This window comes from Solanum verrucosum, unplaced genomic scaffold, assembly GCF_900185275.1.
Source record: "Solanum verrucosum unplaced genomic scaffold, falcon-dt-bn FXZP01000094.1, whole genome shotgun sequence".
NCBI lineage: Eukaryota > Viridiplantae > Streptophyta > Magnoliopsida > Solanales > Solanaceae > Solanum > Solanum verrucosum.
Genome location: NW_026019970.1, coordinates 2,900,425 through 2,923,094, shown reverse-complemented (window position 1 = coordinate 2,923,094; position 22,670 = coordinate 2,900,425). Strand labels below are relative to the sequence as shown.

The following is a 22,670-nucleotide window of genomic DNA, read 5'->3' as shown; positions in this document are numbered from 1 at the left end:
CCAGAATTTACATTGAGGGGTGTTAAAATACAAAGTAGTAAGTACACATAAAAATCAACAAAATAAATTTTTACTAATGAAAGCAAAAAATAATTACATCATCACAATCGTTTGGCGACGCCCGACAAAGAGTCACATCGAAGGCAGCGAACAAAAATGATTTTTTTGGGCTCTTCCTCCTCAAACCCTTTAATTTTTGAAATTAGGGATTTGTTTAATCTATAAAGTACATTTTTTCTTTTAAAAAATAAAATAGTAAAGTCAACTTTATTTAAGTCAATCGCTCAAAAATTGGCGGAAAAAAAAAGCTTCAGTTTTCTAAAATCTTAAAACAAAAGACGCTTCTTGAAGTCTTAATTTTAATTAAAAAAAGAAGATGTTATAAAAATAAGAAATCCCAACCAGGTTCGAACCCCTGACGTTCAAGACCAAAGATTAAGGAGATATTTTGCGGCCCCTCAACCACTGAGCTAACTCTTCATCTCGTTTTAAAGAGTGCCAACTATAATATATATAGTAATAAAATCAAAATATAGCCTACCTAGACAACATAATTTTTCGACGAAGGGGTGTCGCTTGACACCCCTCGGGCAAGGGTAGCTCCGCCCATGCTCAGTTGTTCATCAGGAAAACTCAAGAGTATGGACATGCAGAGGCGTATCCAAGGAGGGGTCACCGGGTTCACGTGAACCCATGCTCCCCTCCCGAGATCATATATAGTAGTGTTATATTTTTGAAAAATATTGAAATATAGATGTGTGAACCCATATTCGGAGTATCATATAATGCGATGATGACTGGGTGCACCTCTCTACGTGAGGTTAGAAATTTGAATTTTATATTCATCTTGTTTTATTTTTCTTTGTAAAATTAGATAACACCTCTCTAAATGGTTATTGGTAACACTTTTGACATTTTAATTAGTTTTGGACCTATAATATTAATTTTAACGGTTTTCAGTAATAAGAACCTAAATGTCCAACCGATCAAATTTATATTTTAGATCAACCTTTTTATAATAATGCACCCATCATACCGAAATCCTGGATACGCCTCTGTGGACATGTCCCTCCGTTATGATTCCACTTAAATACTTTCCCCGACTTTGGGTCAAAGACAAAGTTCAAACTCTCTGTTATGATCCCACTTATCCCACGTAAATACTTTCCCGACTTTGGGTCAAGTGCAGAGTTCAAACTCGTGACGTGCACATCCCTCACTATAAGTTACTACTACTCAAAACATTTAGCGCCTGTTTGGAAGGACATCCTGGTAATTGAATTTGGTGTAATTACACTGTCTGTCATGTTTGGTTGGACAAATAATTACTTGGTCAGCAGGTAATTGATGTAATTGGCAGGGGTAATTACACTCTACAATTCACAGGTAGGAGTTGTGAATTTCTGGTGTAATTACCAGTTGATTACTTTTTTTTTTTAATTTCTATTTTTATTTTTTTGTTTTAATTTTTTTACTTCTATTATTTTAAGTTCTTTTTTTTATTTTTATTATTCTAAAAATTCGTAAAAGTTTATTTTTTATTTTATATTATTATATTTCATTTTCTTCTTGTTCTCAACCTTACTTTACGTGATTCTATGCAATTTTTTCGTATTAGCTATTTCTTTATGCCATGCTTATTTTCTCATTAGCATAATTTTATTAGTACTATAGTTTTAAAATTAAAATATAATTTATTGTTAAGTAAGGTTATAGACTTACGTTTTCTTTATTAAGAAAAAAATAAAAATAAATCATATTTATGCATGCTACGTTGAAATTTGTTATAAGAGTATTATGTTAAATTTTTTGTTTTGAATTTATAACTTATGTTATATTTTCAGTTTCATTTGTTTTAGTAATATTGAATTCACATTGCACGTCGTTTTTTAATTAAAATTGATAGATTATATTTTTTGTCAAACATTTAATAATTTATGACATTTATTTATATATTAATCTTTTTATCAAACATGCATTTTGCGATGTTCGTAGAAATTTCATACTTTTAGTTTTTACAATCAATTCATTTGAAATATATTAATTTGAAAAAACATAAATCAATTATTTTTTCATAATATTAGTTAAAGAAAATATGTTTATTAATTAATATATTTTCAAATAATAATATATATCTTAAATATTTAATTTAATGTCATTTATAAATTTTTTATTTGTCTAGTATAAATTTTAAATAATTAATTTTTATTTTAAAATTTAATATAATTTTATGATTGCAATTGTGCATCGAAACAGAACATGTGTAATTACAATGTGACATCCAAACATGACATGTATAATTATAGTGTAATTACACCGTGGCAACCAAACAAGTCAGTGTAATTACTAGACAGTGTAATTACTAGACTGGTAATTACTACCCTAATAATTACTACTCTAGTAATTACACCAATTTCAATTATCAGGTGGCTTTCCAAACAGACCCTTAGGCAAAATATGATTACTTTTGCAGCATATTTCTGCTATCTTGTGTTGTTGCGTAAAACATTCAGCATCACCTACACCCCCAGCCACCAACCAGCCAATGGTAATGAGAGAGACAGGTTCTTCTAGAACAGACTTATTTACGACATCACTAGCACTTATAAGTGCATCTAATTAACAACAGAACTAAAAACTACAAATACAGTGAGGGAGCAAGATAGTAAAGGCCATAATTAATAACAAAATGGACTAACTACATGGAATTTAGTTGAATCCTAATGCAAGTACCGAACAACAACAAAAAAGTACTATACTATATAGGATTATGCTTTATTAGCAGCTAACATTGAAGCTAAGGCAATGTTTCATTCTATTTGCTTGGCATCTCCACTTCACTCTGCATTCGAGCTCAAACAAGTTGTTGCTTTTCTCATCAAAACCAATAAACCTCTCTCACTACTCCCACTTTCTCGGGTAACTTATACCTTGTTGAATGAACTTAATTCACCTACACTAACATATTCCATAATCAATTACTAATTGAGAATCATGACCCAAAAGACCAATATAAAGCGCCATAATTTAGAGCTTGTTTGGATTGAATTAAAAGTTCAACAAATCTACTTTAAGTAATTTTTAATTTTTGGGAGAGATTTTTAGCTGTTTGAGAAATCTTGCTGAAGGTAATTCTTTAATTGATGCAATTTTCTTGTTTCATCAAATGCGTAGTTACAATATGAGTGCTCATTTGTTCTTAAGGCTTGTGGGGGGTTACAGGATCTTTTACGTGGGAGAATTGTTCATGTGTATGTACAGAAACTTGGGTTTCAATCGAATTTAGTTTTGTTAAATGCACTTCTTCATTTGTATGCTACTTCTGGAGCAATGGATGATGCCATCTTTCGGTTCGATATAATTTGCATAAAAACAACATCACCATTTACTCAAACATTACCAATAATTTAAATTCTAAAGGTTAGAAGACTTATCCTAGATCTACTGATAGACCCGTAGGTCAATTCGAGTATAAGTAATTGAAAATCCTTAAACTCCAAGCTAAACCCACAAATTTGGAACTTCGACTTTGACGAAAAGAAAGATGAGACACAAAAAAAAAATCTACATTGAAACATGAAAAAACCTTACCTGGAGAATGCTAAAGAGAAGAATTGAACTTTGATGTGCAGACGGTGGAGCATAAATGAAGAAGATACCGACAGAGTAATGCATACATACATTGATAACACAAGAGGAAGACACGTCACAATAAGGAACTGAAAAGACAAAATTGATAACACCGGAAGAAGACACCTAGTCATTATGGAGAATTGAAAAGACAAAAATACCCTTGAGAGCAATGAAACAGGCATGTTGAAATAAGCCTTTTCTAATATAAGAGTAATAGAAGTAATTGTTATTTATGTTATTGAGTAAGTAAAGCACATCGTGTTAATTATTTTATACACACATTATCTACGTAGTTGTCACAATTCAATCCATTGGTCATGTGGACACCTAATCAAACATGTAGAAAATAAATGAAATACATTCCAACTCCGGTAAGGACATGAAAACATTTGTAATTACTTTATTTATAACCTCCAAGAGACCAACTAAATCCTTTTTAGAATTAGTCTAAACATGTACAAAGAGCTACTAAAAAAGTACCGTCTATAAAAAAAAAAAGACACAATACTCACCATAAGAAAGAAAAAATAAAGTTTGAGATTATCATTGTCTTCACATATGAAATATCATTGATCCTACAATTAGACTATGCCAAATGACATAATAAAAATAGTATCAGTACAAACAACACATACTAGTAGGCATTACCGATCGATTCTAACCTACCACATGATAAAAAATAGACATTCAAAAATGATCATGCAATATGAAGGTTATACCATCCCAAGTCTCTAACCACGAACTCTTACCTCCCTCGGTAAATATCATAACTAATGCACCTTGATTTTCATGTCATTCTGTTACACCAACAAAAAAGTACTATACTATCACTGACCCTATCAGCCAACTTGGTATTCTCTCTCAATTTTTCATACCAATTTTCTGGCCCCTTTGGAACATAACATGAAACTGTCGACTTAAGCCAACTTATCTATACCAAACTAAATCCAACACCATTTATAAAATTAAGTTCATCATAATATAAATAGAAAACAAAGTTTAGAAATAGCTAAGAATTGAGTTTTCATAAATTCAATCAATAGTCAAAAGAGTTCATACAAGTAAAGAATTGAGTCACCATAAACTCAACTCAATAGTTGTACCTATTATGCAAAAATAAACCCAAAGAATTGAATTGTCAACAAGCATATTATATACAACAACCATCACAAGTAACGCATAGCCCAGACTCTCAGTCCTTACCCTGACTTACAGTAACATGAACCATGTACCACCTGAGTATCTACAAGTCACCTGCGATCAACTCACCTTTCAAATAACCCTAACCACTTAGTGATCCAACAATTATGTTATGAAGAAGTAAATCAGGTTCACTTATGGAACGATAAAAACATATTTGGTCCTCCATGATACCCGAATTCATATTGTTAGTGTACCGGTATGGTACTGGAGTAATCTGTAGTTAGTATACCGATGTGGTATTTGAGCCACCTGTATGTGGATATCCATGTATACCCAAGTCAATCGTTAGTATATATCAGATGTGGTATCCGAGCCAATCATGGGAATATTATGTACCCGACTTGGTATTCGAGTCAATCATCAAACACAAACAATCATGCACAATCACAAATAAAATGAACATTAACACTTGAAATTACAAGTCACATAGTCGATTCATTGTATGAGATTATAAACATGTTTCTATTACATATGGCTTCATATGGTCTCCCCATTACATACATAAGTGATACACTAGGCAGTAAACATGCACCTATATCTATTGGACCACACAAACCATTCTAACTAGAAAACTCAAGGCTAAACAAGAACTAGAGAACCACCCCTAGTCATTATCTCGTCTTTCGCCTTAACAACAAAAAACAACAATCTATTAGTATCCAAACTTTGTGTTTGAATACCTTCGCGTGCAGTCTTCGAACATCTACAAGATGTAATGCAGGAAAAATAGGTCTAACTACTTAATTGAAGGAAACTTTGCCTACAAATAATATAGGGAAAATGGTCTGATATACTCTCGTTATGAAAGTGGCTCATATATACCTTTACCGTTATACAAACGACTCACATATACCCCTACCGTTACAAAATGAGCTCACATATACCTTTCATTTAACATAAGTGAAAAAATATATTTAATTTTTTTTAAAAAAAAATAGTTAGGAGTATATATGATTTTTCTAGCAAAGTTCAAGGTATATATTAATCTTTTTCATACATAAATTATTTTTTTACTTCTTTGATTATCATTATTTGAGTTTCTTATTCATATTTTATTTTTTTTCTTTCATTCCTTAGTGTAAAGAAAGAATCTAAAACTATTTTTTTTTGTGACAATATTATAATTTAAAACTATTTTTTTTACTATATTGTAATTTAGTTTTTGTATTTGAGAAACAATAGGGTCATCTGTAATACATTTTACAAGAATATTAGTGAAACATAAATAAATTTGACCATCAAAATAATAAATCTAAATTAGTCATTGAAACAAAAAAAAAAGTCATGTTTGAGGAGGATTAAATATACCCATACGGGAATATATATATATATATATTTTTAAATAATTGAAAAATTAAACCAAAATTAATTTTTTTCACTTCCGTCAAAGGAAAAGGGTATATGTGAGTCATTTGTATAACATAGGCAGGGGCAGATCTACATGGAGGTTAGGGAGTTCACCCGAACCCCCTTGTCGAAAAATTATACGGTATATATAAGGTCAAATTCTGTTTTTATGTGTCTATATATTAAAATGAATCCCCTGAACACATATAAAGAGGCTAGCTCAGTGGTAAAGGGGGTTCAAGAATTTGCTTGGACGTCATGGGTTCGATTCTGCGTAACAACACTTTCCTTAATTTTTTCTTGTTTTCTTCATTTGGAAAATCAAATAGCAAGGTTGAGATGAGCTCAACATTTTTGGGTTGGATCTTTATTGGTTTTTTTTTTTTTTTTTCATTTTTTAATGTTATTTCTTCTTTTCAATATTCATTTGTTCGAATTTCTAAGGCACATTATTTTTATTTTTGTATTTTATTATTTTTATCTCTATTGCTCATTTTATTTTTACGTAACTCTCTTTTTATATACTAATTCAAAGGAACTTTTTAAAAAACTGTCAATTATTCTTAAACTTGAAATTGAGTTAGAGAAAAAATACTTTAAAGATAAGTTAAACTAAACTTAATCGAACGAATAAATTTGAAAGGCATGATTATTCATCATATTTCTTTCTCATTTTTTCAGTTCTATTCTAGATAGACGTAAACTACATTTAAATGATTTATTCATTTTTTTTATCGATGAAAAACCTTATAAATTGAATAAATGAACAAAAAATTGGCGATGCCATTTATTTATCCTTTTAATATGCATTATAACATTAGTAACTCAATCCCCACACATTTTAAAGAGTATTAAACAATTTTCAAAGTAACATATGATTGAATGAACACTAATTCAATTTATTTTAAAAATTCAAAATAAAGTAAAACAATAAAAAATTAAAGAAAAAAATCACTTTTTTTTAAAAAAAATAATCAATGAATCACAGTAAAAGTAGGAAGAAACACTAAATGTGGCATGACAAGACAAGTTATATTTAATGGATTAAGGATAATTTTTTTCTTTTCCGATCCGTTTTCTCCATTTTTTTATGTACTTCTTATAAGTTGAACCCCATCCACGAAAATTCTGGTTCCGCCACTGAATATAGGGATATATATGAGTCACTTTTATAACGACAACTCTAAATGACAAAGTTGAGAGGTATATAAGACCTTTTTTCCAATAATATATGTTACTCTATCTATCTCAATTCTTGACACGGATAAAATTTAAAAAATCATTTAAGTTGTTAATCAAGCACTACAATAAAATTTTTAAAAAATCCTCTGTTTTCTTCAAACAACAAAGCTTCCCAAAAATGTCTCTTATTCCAAGCTTCTTCGGTGGTCGTAAGAGCAACATCTTCGACCCATTTTCCCTCGACTTATGGGATCCATTCCCAATTTCAACCAATGCCCCCATACTCTGCTCGTGAAGTCTCCGCTTTTGCAAATGCAAAAATCGATTGGAAAGAGACCCCACAAGCAAAGTGGACGTTCCGGGGATAAAGAAAGAGGAAGTGAAAGTTGAAGTGGAACAAGGAAGGATTTTACAGATTAGCGGTGAGAGAAGCAGAGAGAAAGAGGAGAAAAACCATCAGTGGCACCGTATGGAGAGGAGTATGTGTGTGTGTGTAATTGTCTAATTTTTAAACATGAAAATGTTGTGAGAGTTTAATTAATGAATAATTTCCTTTTAACATTTATTTAGCAGTTGTTGTTTCTCTTTCCCATTCTCTCTAATTGTTTCAAGACACAATGATCCTCATCAGAGGCGAATCCATGATTTTTCGAACATGGGTGCACCAAGTAAAATGTATTGAAGTGAGAATTGATCCTTAATCCTCAAGGTCAAAAGCTCAACATTTAACCATGTGGACCGTTTAGACTTCTTGTAGTACGGGTGCAAAAATATAATATTATACAAAATCTTAAAAAATATACGTATAAAATATCTAATTTTACGAAGAGACCACTGGTGCGATTGCCCTTTTTTTTGGCTCTAAATTCGCCACTGATCCTCATAGTTAATATTTCAGGTGGTTACTCATTTTCTTTTATCATCTAGAGTTTATTTGGTAGGAAGAAAACTTTTTTTCATAAAAAAATGTGTTTTAGAAAATGTTTTCTTAAAAAATAAATATATTTTTAATTTCTTTTTTGTTTGATTGGTGAATAGAAAATACTTTTTACAAAATATTTTTTAATATTTGATTGGTGATAAAAAAATATCTTTTATTTTGGTATGAGACTAGAAAGTATTCTTTAAGAAAATAATTTTTGGCTAAAAAATCAACCTCGATAATTGATCTAGAATCCTCTAACATCTGAACTAGGACAAGACCCCGACTATCCTAACTGGGGTATTAGGGGAGGGATGGCACAAACGATGAAATTTTTTTTAAATTTGAAATAGTTTTCAAATACAATTGTTTTAAGAAAAAAAAATTGAGAGGTGGCCTGGGTGGGGGTGCATCGAGTGGGAGGGGGGGGGGGGTGTTAGGGGAAGGGTGGCGTAAAAAATGAAAATTTTTAACATTTGAAATATTTTTCAAAAATAATTTTTTTAAACAAAAAAATTGATTGGGATGGCCGGAGGGGAGGAGGAAGGCCAGGGGTGGAGATGACGTAAAAATGAAATATTTTCGAATTTGAAATATTTTTTAAAAAAAATAATTTTGTTTTTGTTTGGTGGAGGAGTGGCTGATTTGGGGGGTAGGGCAAAAACAATATTTGAAATTTAAAAAATAAGAAAATTTTAAAAATTCAATTTTTTCGGATGGGGATGGTCGGATATGGAGTACGAGTAGGGTAAGAAAAATATATTGTGAAATAGAGTTTTGAAAAATGTTTTCTATAATTTTTGAAGGAAGTCATTTTCCTTACATTTGAGGAAAAATAAGTTGATTTGGAAAAAAAAATTCCAAAACATTTAAGTCAACCAACCATAAAAAATTGGAATTCATACCAAACACACCCTTAAAGTAATCTAAGTATGAGTTTTTTTCAAGGATTTTTCTCAATTGAAAGTCACTCAACTTTCTTGGGAAAAAGGATATATATGTCCCCGAACTTTCGTAAATGGTATGTATATACCCTTCATTATATATTTAGGTTGTTAGTACCCTTACCGTCCAAATTTAGGTGCATATATACCCTTTATACTAACAGTGATACACGTGTCTTAATCCTATCAGTCAACCCGATATTTAATAAATTTCTACCAAAAAAAAAAAACCCACTTGATTCATTGAAAATCCACCCAAATAAAAATATCCACACCCAAACAAAACAAAATCAGTGGAAGTTGTCAAAATTTAACGTTTCCCCTAAACTAATCTCGACAATCTCTGTAATTATTGATCAACTCCATCAACCATTTCTTCTTTCCCAAATCTCTTAAACCCCCTTCTTAAAACCTTAGCTACATATTCATCAATCTCAAATCTAGAACCCCATCCATTCTTTTTCAGCAATCCATAAACCCTAACAATAGATTCCACATGTTCAACTTCAACCAACACCCTCACCAACCTTACCAGCGACTTATCATCACATTCAATCGTCCCCACTTTCTCCAAATTACAAAGCAATTCATCGATATGTTCAGAGAAACCCTCCGGGTCAAAGCTAAGACCATATCAGCATAAAGCCCTAAATCAGGGACATCACATTCCAATTGAACGACTGGTAATACTTTGAGGGCCAAATTGCAAAGGTCTTGTCGTAGAATTTCTTTGTAGGTTGCAATTAGATCTGTTTTGATGAGACGATTAAGGTTTTTGAGTCTTGAGCTTCGATTTGGGAAGGGTCAGTTCTTTGAGCTCGTTTTAGAGCTTGAATCGCTTGGATGGCGACGATGCTTGATCTGCCTTTGACTACAGGGGAATTTCACTTGAGAATGAGAATGATTTGGGGATGAAGATTGGGGAAAAGATGCTACTAAACAAGTCTCTTGATTTGAAATTAAGTGAATTAATTGGGGGTTTTGGGTTATATTAATTTGGGTGGATTTTTTTAATAATTCGGGTGGGTTTTTTCAAATTTTGGATAGAAATTTAACAAAGAATGAATCGACGGTTAAGATTGAGACACGTGTGCTACCGTTAGTATAAAGGGTACATATGCACCAAAATTTGGACGGTAAGGGGAATAACATCCTAAAAGTATAACGAAGGGTATACACATACCATTTACGATAATTCGGGGGATATTTGTCCTTTTTCCCAACTTTCTTTTATAATCTCAGAATCACTCAACAATGAATATTTTACCTACAAAGTCACTCAATTATTGATATTTCACTTAGAAAGTTACTCAACCAATTTAAATAAATTTTTTATTGAATTTTGTTGAAACCAAAATATTATTTTGAACTAATTTTTTTTAAAATAATAAGATACTCATATAATTATTTTATTAAATTTTGCTGAAATACCACTCTTGTTTTAAACTAATTTAAAAAATAATAAGATAATCAATTCAATTATTTATTAATTTTAATTGGAATATTGTTTTCTAAATATATTTGTGCAAAAGTACCACCGTATAAAGTAGCATACATATTAAATGAAAAAAAAAACATCGACAATTAAGAGAAAGGAAGAAAAAAAAATCAGGTAAATCATCTAGGATCAGTAACATTAATCATTTTGTGTGACTTTGCAGGTAAAATATTTATAGTTAAGTTATTTTGAAGTTATAAAAGAAAGTTGAGTGACTTTGAGTGAGAAAAATCCATAATTTTGACTGATTTTAACGTTATAAAATAAAAGTTGAATAACTATCTGTGAAAATAACTATTAATTGAGTAACCATATGAGATATTAGTTTGATCCTCAAGAATATATCTCCTTATTCGGCTTCTCTCGGTATGAGAAGCAACAAAAAGATATAAATGAAAAGGCTATTGATGAACCCTCAAATACCAAAAAATGCCCATGGAAAATGTTGATATTCTTAAAGTACCTTTCATTTTGTGCCACATAAATTAATTTTTTTTAAAATATATAATATAGTATTATTTAAAAATAGGATAAATTACCTATAAACACACTTTTATTTTCCATAATTTATATTATTTCCTATCATTTCAAAATATTTCCAAAATCCATCTTTTTCCTCTCAAACCCCACTATTTCGGATACATAAAGTTTCAACACTCAAACACACATTTCTCTTCCTATTTTCACTCCCTTAATCTCTCCATATTTCGCCTCCCTCAATCTCTTCCTATTTTCACTCCCTCAATCTTTAATTACTTCCTTCATTTTTTATTTTTTCTTCTCTTTCCGGTCATTAAGATCGCTCCACAACTTTTTCCAAAGAACCCAAATATGTCTTAATTCTCTCCACAATTTTTTCCAAAGAACTATAGGATCTCCTCCCTTTCCACCTTCAAAAAATGCATAAGGGAAAGGGGAAAGGGATGATGTATCTACATTGCTCCTTACAACAAAATCGTTTCTAGGGGATCCTCTTTTGCTGGTGAAACTGCATTATAAAATGGAAAGAGGTAGATTGCTTTCCATTGTTGACAGTGAAAAAAACATATGGAAGTTGATATGGAGCAAAGATAAAAGTGTAGGAGAGTTTCTTTATCATTTCTTTTTTGCTTTCAGCAGATCAAATTGTTGATTTTTTTTTCAATTATTTGTTGTTCATCCTTTATAATACATATGGGTTCAGATTTTAATGTATCTAGTTGATTTTGTTTCTGTCACGCCCCAAGCCTACACCCTGGGCGGGACTGGCACTCGAGAACCATTTCTGCCCCCAAGCGAACCCTTGGCCTGGCTTAACTTATAGCGGAAGACTTAAAGAATTAATACAAGGATTCAATGCATCTCTACTCAATTGTTTGATAAAATAACTTAGAATGCTTAAAGGTCAAACATTCAACTTGGCCAAAGTGACAACTCAAGTCTTAACATAAGAAATAACAATGTAAAGACAACTGAACTACTAACTGCCTATGAAGACTCTAAAACAAGGAGGGATGTCGGGACAAGACCCTCGATCATCCTAACAACTAAATTACTAAAGCAAATGATAAAGGGGTCCTCCGAAAAGCAAGGAGGCTCACCAACTAACTTTGAGTGCTCAACTGGATCAACGAGGTGCTGGATGCTGATCCTGATTACCTCTGTCTGCATCATAAAATGATGCAGGCCAAATGGAATCAGTACATTGAATGTACAAGTATATGAGGGGTATACTAAACAATACATAAGCTTGAAAGGAATCTGAAAGAACACTTACCTTGGATATACTCAACTCATGAACAACTCAACTCAAATGCAAAGTAAACAACAATAATGGTGCAGTTATACAAAGCATTTAAAATAGGAGGTAGCAACTCAATTTGTTAAAGAAATGCAACAACAGCTCAGTTTACATGTAAAGTAATATAATACTGTGAGAGTTTCTTTAATCGACAACCACCACTATGAGCCTAAGTGATGATACAACGTCTTGCCCACGCTGCCAAAACTGTCCTATACTTTATCGTCATATAGAACACCTTAGCTAAGTGGATCCACTAGTCTATGTTGAAAAACACTAAGGAATCATCTAAAAAGTATGATCCTTTCTACCCATGATGGCTACATGGTTTATGGAGACTTGAGTTATTATGAACTCATGTCCACATATCGGTGCTCAATACTACTCCCAAAATATACTCAACTCATATGTTTTTAAAACAAAACTCTTTCTTTGGTTTGAGATAATTACTCAAAACTTAGTATAAAAGCTCTCTTGAAAATCGGTGTTTCATTTCTTTCTCAAATGTGAAAAACATTTTAACTCTTGGGAATACTTAGTTCCCATATAAGCTTTGAAGTAATGAACTTTACTCTTACTCTTTACTCAACTCAAAGCTTAAGTCTTAAAACAAAGTTAAAATGTTTGCAAAAGACTTCTGAAATGACTCTAAGAATTCTCTAGACTTGGTTCTTTACTTTCCTTGAATTTGAATTTATGGATTCAAGGATTGTGATTTGTGATAGGAAAGATCTCATGATGTTTAGGAGTGTTCTTAAATAGTTAACCATGAGAAACGATCAAGAAATCACAGTCTGGTAACTAGTCTGCGACGTGGAGATACTGTAGCGACCCTAAAAATAGATAGGTGAAACTAGAGCCTAACGTATGAATTTTTAAAGTTTAAGCATAAATTGGAAGTAGTCACTTTTGGAAAAAAGGTTCAGAATCTGGAAATTGGCTAAGTTCAAAATCTGGAAATTCGGCCAAGTGTGGAAATCAGTGAGTTTTTGGCCAACTTTGAGCAGTCATAACTCCTAGCTCAGGATGATCCAGGAGTAGTTCCAGTTATGTTTGGAAAGCCCTTGGAACGATCTTTCCAACGCCACCGAGTTTTCTTGATTCCGAGTTCGGATGAGCGAGTTATTCCCTTTGAAAGTTGGGCAGTTGGCAAGGAGTCCGTCCGGAAATTTAAGGGCATTTTGGTCTTTTCACAAATCTTTTCTTTTGAGGTTATATTATTGTGTTAGGCTGATTGTGGATCATTTTGTTCCATTTTAAAAGAGTTAGGGTTAGGGTTCTTGAGAGGAGAAGAAGAAGAAGAAGAAGTTGGAGCTAGAGTTGAAGATTTTGAGTTCTTTCTTCTTTAATTTTTCGTGGGCTTTCAACTTAGAGGTATGGTAACCCTTGATCCTTGGTGAATCTTTCTTTCAAGGAGTCCAATCAAAAGTGTTTCAAAGAACAAAAATCTCAAATTCTAATCTAAGCATGGGTTCATTGGCAAAACGTTTTCTAAGCCATTATATTGATGAATTAATATTTTTAAGATGATTTCGTATGGAATTCCTTGAAGAACCATGTTTTCCCTAAATTCCTAAATTTGCTTATGAAGTGGGTCTTTTGCTTATGATTCAAAGTTTATGAAATTGTGTTTGGATTGGATTGTATTGTGACTCTTATGACTTTCTACATCTATCTATGATGAATTGATGATGTATGGATGAATTGAAAGTTGTGGCCTTATGGGCAAGTTATGATGAATTCTCTTATGGTAAGTAAAATGGTTGGGACTTGAGTGTTGTTGATTATGGCTTTGGAGGATGGTAAGTTGGCTTAATCTCTTATTATGGATAAAAATTTTCTTGCTTAGTTTGATCCACTTATGGTGGAGGTGTTTAATTATGGAATGTATTATGAACATGGACTTGAAGGCATTATCTATTGAATTAAAGTGTTATCAAGTTATGAAATGTTATTGTACTATGTGAAGGTATTCTTATGGTTATAAGGTGATCTTGTACAAAGTGTTATTGTATTGTATATTATATACATAAATGAGGCTATATGTAAAGTCCTATATGAAGCTATATGTAAAGTTTTATGTGAAGCTTTATATGTGAAGGTATGATGTGAATGAGTTTTATGTGAAGCTATTATGTGAATGAGTTTTATGTGATCTTGTGATGATCCTATGTAAAGTGGATAGCATTGTGATTTAAAGTATGATTTTTCTCATGAAGTATATATGAAATGATGTTGGATTACGAAGTATCCTTAGATGAAAATGTTGTGACTTGGTTGGTAGACTAAAGTGTCTCTCCTTGTTACTTAAAGTCTTGAATGCATGAATGTGTGAAGTGGGCTAGAACTAAGAAATGGTGCCCTTTCTATAAATGCTAAAAGAGGAATTCTAGGCCAAGACTTGAATTGGCAGAACTAAGAAATGGTGCCTTTTCATAAGTCTAGCTTTCCTAAGTAAATGTATAACCTTGAAGGATGGGCCTTAGGGCGAAGTTCCCTTCTCGAGTGAAATGATAGACTTAGAGATGGATGGAGCCGGAACGGCATGAAAATCCTTATCTAAGAAAGTCAAATGAGCTATCCTTATGAACCTTGATTGGCCATAACTAAGAAATGGGGCCTTTCTTGGGAAGAGATACTATGAGTTGGTTGAACTAGAAAAGGAACCCTCTCTAGTACATATGTGAATGAAAATACTCTATGGGAAACAAGGCTAGCACCGAGTGGATGTGGTTAGGGTGGTGGCCCTACTTGAGTATGAGACTAGGGCACAATGAACATCCTTGGACATCCCCTAAACCATGTGCCTACATGGGTTGATTATTAGTTCTACCTTTGGCAAGTAGAACACCTTCCACGGAGTAGGGTAGACTCCGGATTCCATGCCTAGCTAGTATGGTCTATGTCGGTTATGTCTATTCCCATCATGTGGGATGTGCACTCTAGTTATTGGATAGGTTCTACAAAGTGTAGGTGGTAGTATGAGATGCTATCTACACATTGCACGAGTAGGCCTAGAAGATGCTAAAGTGAGTTCCCTAAGTCTAAACGACTATTATGTGAAAGTCCCCTTATGTGCTTAAATGTCTCCTAAAGTGGTTCATTAAAGAATTTTGATTTAGTATGTTATATAGTAATGGTACATTCCTTATCTATGGTAACCCTTAGGAACACTTAGGTGTATATAAAGAGATTGTATGGGCGGTCACTTCATGTTTCACATAAGTGTGGCTTTGGGTAACTTGAGATAGAGGTCATGAAATGATGAAAAGGCTTACTTGTCGATTATGTTCATGTATTGTACATTGGTACTAGTTGAGTATGTCTATTATGTGGGTATTGTCTTATATGTGGATGATGACATGAAATGTGTCTCTTATAATTGTGATATGAAGGTTTTATCAAAAAATGGCATGAAAGCATATATTTCAAATAAAGGTCCCTTTTTAGCATGTTTTTGCATGGTCATCATACTTAGTACTTAATTGTGCTAATTCCATATTTCTCTATTTTCTACAAGTGTAGGTTCCGGAAAGTAAGCGGGTTCTATAGTAAGCTTGGAACTTGAAGTTCTTCCAAGATCTTGTGGTATGTCCTCATATGTCGAGGACAAGACTTTTCTATTCTAGTTTTATGATAAGGTTCTTGTAATAGACTTAATAGACTTCTTTTGATTGTAAAGGGCCATGTCCCTAGTATGTTTTCACGTTTATGTCTAAGATGGCTAAGAGACTTAGTATTCCGCTTTTGTACTTTTGAATGATGTTTTAAAAGTGACCTTTGAATCTTATGGAATTTTATTTAAAGAGTTTTTAATTCCGCACTATTTTACATATTTAATGTGATGAATGCTAAGGGCTTGTATGAGACCTCCGAGAGGTCGAATACGCATGTTACGACTTGGAAATGCTCTCGGGTCGTGACAGATACATTTAAATATTAAGTCGCAAAATAAATTTTGAGGTAGAATGGTCCGTGACCACCCCACGACGTAGGAGAGATTTCTGTGTAATAATGGGGCAAGTCCGCGACGCGGACTGGGGCACTAGATTTGCCTGACTTTTTTCCTTCTTCATTTTCTAACCCCAATTCACCTAAATTCGATTCCTTTTCTCCAATTCTCTTTAGATTCAAATACCCAGTATATGTACACAAGAATCTAACTCAAACAACTATGATAATCGACTCAATAATCTCAAGAAACTCCTCAATCTCATCCCAATTCAAAAACGAAAGTAAATTTAGGAATATATATCAAGAACATCAAACTTTAAACCTCTTTAGGACGAATTCACGCTGAAATAATTATGTTTGGCACGTGGGTGAACGAATCCAACTTTATGAAAGTCTCACATATCTCGTAGAATTGAATCCTTGGCGAAATCCACAACCAAAAGCGTAAGAACTTGACGAATCTTGAACTTCTCTTCTCCTTTCTCTTCTTTTCTCCAAGCCCTAGTGTGATTCTCAATAGAGTAAACTGAATTAACTTAGTTTAGACCCCAAATAATTTACTAAAAATGGATTTAACTAATTGGGTAATGAAAAGACCAAAACCCCCTTCCAAAATCCGGTTTGAACTTTCCATATCTAGACAACCCAACTTCGAATGGACATATCTCAGTCATACAAACTCGGAATAGAGCAAACTCGGCAACGTTGGAAAGATAATTCCAAGATATTTCCTACGGTATCTTGTAGAACACCTAACTCATCATGAGCTAGGAGTTATGGTCATTTGAAATTGACCAAAAACTAAACTTGACATAACTTAACCGATTTTCCAGATTTTTCATTCTTTCCTAAAATTTATTTTTCCAATTCTAACTTTGTCTGGTTCTTTCAAATAGTGATGTGTTACAGTTTCTTAAACTAATGTATAGTGCATTCGTTTCAATATTATGATATATTACATTTTTTTTAATCATGCACAGTGTATTGTGTTCAAATATTAATTTTGATACATAACCTTAATTAGTAATTGATACTTGATACAAAAGTTCTACCAAATGTATCAATTATCATGTATCAAGTGTTGTTATGTATCTTCTACGATTATCCAAATTTAGAAGGATATGTATCCGTTCAAAGTACCATATTATATTCGAGATACATTTGTGAGCGGAGAAGTTGAGGAAGGACACATGCTCCAGTTCTAAATCTACTATTGAAAAAATGCCCAAAAAGAGGGGGGGGGGGGGGGGAAGTTAGACCTACCATTACACGGTCAACACTGTCAAAGATACAGATTTTTAATGTATCTCGTTTATTTTTATTCTTAAATTAACCTTTGTTAGTGTCATCACTGATCTGATACATCACTATTACAATAGTCTTTGTTTTATGCAATGTATCATAGTCATATTTAAGTTGTTGATACATAACCTTAATGCTGTTGAATATTCGATTAATTAGTTTTATTATGTTCAATATACATGTTGTTGTTACATAAACACTACCTAATGTATCATCTACATGTCTCAAGTTCTTTAATGTATCATCAATCTTATTCGAATTTAAAAGATTATATATTACCCAATAATAATCTTTATACATAAAGCATAATGTTCTATAACTGGAGCACTGCGAATCAGATCCAACAATAAGTATATGATACATATCCATTCTTTGGCAAACTAAAACTACATGTATCTGATACTTAATAACTATCACATAGTAATGTATCGATCTAAACACAAACATTTTACGGGCAATCTTTACTTCTCTAATGTATCTGATAGGATTACAATACTTAGCAATTTACTAAATATTTTAGGAATAGTAATGTATCTTGAGTAATATATCCTTCTGTCCACAAGGTATCTCGTCTAGTTGAAATCTACCACAATTACATATTTTTCGCTTAAGGAAAACAATGTATCTTCTTCCAGCATCAAACTAAAACATAGCGATACAATTTTGTAACCATCTTATAACATGTACCGGATACATTACAATAACCAGTGATTCAACCATTCACCAAAATTCAAGATTGATATATATTAATGTACCATCACATTTTTTCTTGATCAAAACAAGTAATTTTACACATCTTGATTGTTACACTATTTATATGTACAATATACACAATATAGTCTGACACATTTGTGATACACACACTCGATATTCAAAACGTATTTGATCCATCTCAATTGTTAATTCATCAATTACAGATATCATATACAATATATTATGATGGTACATTTTTATAAAATCACATCCAGATACAAAATAAGGACCACACCATAATCCATAGATACAAAATTACAGTACACATGCGTCGTTTACCACTATTGTATCATGTCTTACATATTCACATCAAAACGACAAAACAAAACGTCTTCTTCAACCTTTTGCAACAAAGTCTTAACTTGTCCCCTTAATAAATCCTCGTCAGATCCAGGAGTAACCAAGTATTTGGCTTGACCAGTAATCCTTTTTTGGATATTTTTGAAGACAGGGTCTTTAAATTTTCCATAGCAAGACCAACAATGGGGGAATCAATCATTATATCAATCGATATTGATTGTTTTCCAATTACGTTTCTTGATTTCGCCAATGTTTTCTTCTCAGCTTCTTTAATTTTCTCTGAACAAGAAATGAAATAACTTTTCAAAAATCAAATTAAATTTTAATAAACGAAAGATGTAAAAGGGGAATAGAAACTTACTAGTTGACAGACGGATCTTGTTAGCAATGTTAGCAATGTTAGCAACAACCAAGGTTGTCCAATTAGTTTTGCGTGATACATTGAATTCAAATTACTCGACGATTTCGAAATGATGATTCAAAATCGTGAATCGCTTGTCCAATCATCTACAATGTTGAATTTGGGATTCAAGATTTCAAATTGATGATGAAGATAAAAGTTTGATTTTTGAATTTTGTGAAGCTGTTACAGATTGGAATGGATTGATATCAATCAGTTTGCGTGATTTGTGGGAAAAGAAAATTAGTTTTGACTGATTTGTGGAAAATGAAAATCAATTTTGCGTGATTTGTGGAAAAGAAAATCAATTTTACGTTAATATTTCATATTAAGCGAAACATACAAGTTTATAATGTATCATATAAAATATATCCGGGTGAAACTTATGTATCCTGATGACTGATTTTTTAAGGGATTTTTGTAAAATAGAAAAGAGTAGGGATAGAATGTAATTTAGGGTCTTAGACTATGGGATTTAGGCATAACGTGAAATATGTCTACTTTAAATTGAGGATATTTTTGAAAATTCACTAATTTCTCTATACTTTTTTTACTTTTCTTTGTAGTTTATTATATAATTTAAAGTTATGTAAAAATTACTATAAAAAAACATAATAGAAAATAGATTAACTCTAGAATTTCTATTCATATCAATAAGTTGGGATAGATAAAGTAACCTATGTTTAAAAATATATAATAAATCATAATAATTAATAACTCAGAATATTTAAAAAAGATATAAACAATTGATTAACTCTCAAAAATTTATCAATGTCTCATAAATTGGGATAAGAAATTATCTTAAAACTACGTTAAAAAAAAATTAAAATCACAATATTTAACAACTTAAAATGTTTAAAAAGCGCATCTCGTAATTCTATTAGTGTCACAAAACTTGAACGAGTAACATATTGAAATTACGTAAAAAAAAAGTACTATAAATTATAATAATTAACAACTTAAAATATCTTATAAAAGCATAGAAAATTTTTATTGGACTCTTAAAGTTTTATCTATGCTATATAAATTAGGATAAAAAAGGTAACACATATTAAACTCGTGCTGATATGGACTCCTACATCCAATATATACTAGATGAGGCTTGATTGTGTTGATATGGATGTCTCATCTAGTATGAAACCAAAAGGGTATTAACATGAGTCTGGAGTCCAAAGGGCAAAAAAAATTGAGCAAAACTTTTTAAATGAACAATAAAAATTGAGTATGAAACCAAAAGGACAACATTTAGATAACAGGGGAGACGGTGCTAAATAGTATGTTCTAAGACTCATGTTAGAATGAGTCTTACAAGGCTCACGTTAGAATGATCCCTAAATGACCCTTACTATATATATATATATATATATATATATATATATATATATATATATATTAACACCACATTTTTTATTAAAAAAAAACTTAATATTCCCTTTTTTTTTTAATTAAAGAAGGTCAAAGACCCTTTGTAATAAAAAAATAAAAAAGCCAAAACAGCCCAACTCTCAAACAACCACCCAAAAAAAAAAAACACAATACCCATCATCTAGACAACAAATCTAAAACAATATTTCTTAAGCATCATTTTATTGTGGTATTTTTGTGTTTATTATTTTTTTTTTCTATTTTCACTAGTTATGAGAAAATAAAAATGTACGCGATGCGGTCAAGTTTAATATTATTTTTTTTATATATAATTTGATAATATTGAGAACAAAATATAAGGACATAAAAAAGAATTTAGACATATCGTTCGGTTCAGTCCGATTTTAAAGTTTATCAATTTGACTTATTGGTTATTGATTTGTAGAATTAAGAAAAAACCTCAAACCATTAAGAATCAATAACGTGATAACAAAATATTCAAAACCGTTATCGATTAAATATTGAACCCATTAAATTTAAATCGATCATAAATCAATCGCTCGTGGCACACACTTATTTGTAGTTATACGTATGCACATATATAGTCCTGTAATTTTATTAAAGCAATACATATTAAATTGATGACATTTTTATATATATTATCAATTGAATTTAAAAAGTGTTGGATCTTTTCCTCAATATTATCAAATTATATTAAATACTATTAAACTTGACCGCATCACTTACATTTTTATTTACATATAAATAGTAAAAATAGAAATAAAAAATAAACATGAAAACACAAAAATAATGAAGGAGGAATATTATTTACATATGCTTCCCTATGGTCTCCCCATTACATACACAAGTGATACACTAGGCAGTAAACATGCACCTATGTCTATTGGACCACACAAATCATTCTAACTAGGAAACTCAAGGCTAAACAAGAACTAGAAAACCACCTCGAGCCACTATCTCCCATTTCGCCTTAACAACAATAAACTACAATCTATAGTTATTCAGACTTTGTGTTCGAAGACCTATAAATGTCGTCTTCGAACCTCTACAAGATATAATGCATGAAAAACAGGTTTAACTACTCAATTGAAGGAAACTTAGCCTACAAATAATACAGGGAAAAGGGCCAGAGATACCCTCAACTTTGTCATTTGGAGATGATATGTGTCATGAACCGAGCCTACACCCTGGAGATGGCCGGCACTCGAAGACCATTGCTGGTCCCCAAGTGAACCCTCATCCTGGCTGACTACAAGCGGAAAACTAACTTAAGCATGCAAATGCTTAAAACTGAATAAAATCCAATAAACTCAACTTTTCAAAACTTTAACTCAAATGAACAATTTAGAATAAAAATAATATATTCAACTTGCCATAAAATAGGCACTTAAGTCTTTAAAACATTTAATAAAGAATAATACAGACTTCTCAACTATACTGACTATCTATGAAGCCTCTAACTGATAAAGATGGAAGTCGGGACAAGACCCACGACATCCTGACTAAACTGAAAAGTAAATGAAATCCTTCGGAACCATAGCTAACTCGAACTTCCGGACGTATCAACAAAGCTCTTGTTGATGACCCTGAATACATGTGTCTGTATCATGAGAAGATGCAGGCCAAATGGCTCAGTACATGGAATGTACGAGCATGTAAGAGGAAATCTAAAGCATAAACATAAGCTTGAACCTTGATAAAAAGGAAACATACTTGCCTCTTCTCAAACTTACTCAACTCAAGGAATACTCAAGGATACTCAAAACTACTCAACTTACTCAACTCAGAAGTATTCAAAGATAAGATACTTAACTCAGAGATTAGATACTCAACTCAAAGATATGATATTCGACTATGGGTACTCAACTCTGGATACTCAACTCAATATAAAGCAACAATACACATGCAATATATGGAAAGCTTTATAAAACAAAAAAAAACAACTTAGTTCGTTAAAGATAAAGCAATAACAATCTCAACTTTACTTATATATAAAAGTAATATAACTTTTGTGGGAGATTCTCTAACCGACAACCACCACTATGAGCCTAAGTGATGATACAATG

At 31.8% G+C, this 22,670-nt stretch overlaps 1 pseudogene; it reads right to left on the bottom strand.

The window, feature by feature from the left end:
* Window positions 1–9,553: 9,553 nt before the first annotated feature.
* On the bottom strand, window positions 9,554–10,115 carry LOC125817134 (protein THYLAKOID ASSEMBLY 8, chloroplastic-like; annotated as a pseudogene).
* Window positions 10,116–22,670: the final 12,555 nt, after the last annotated feature.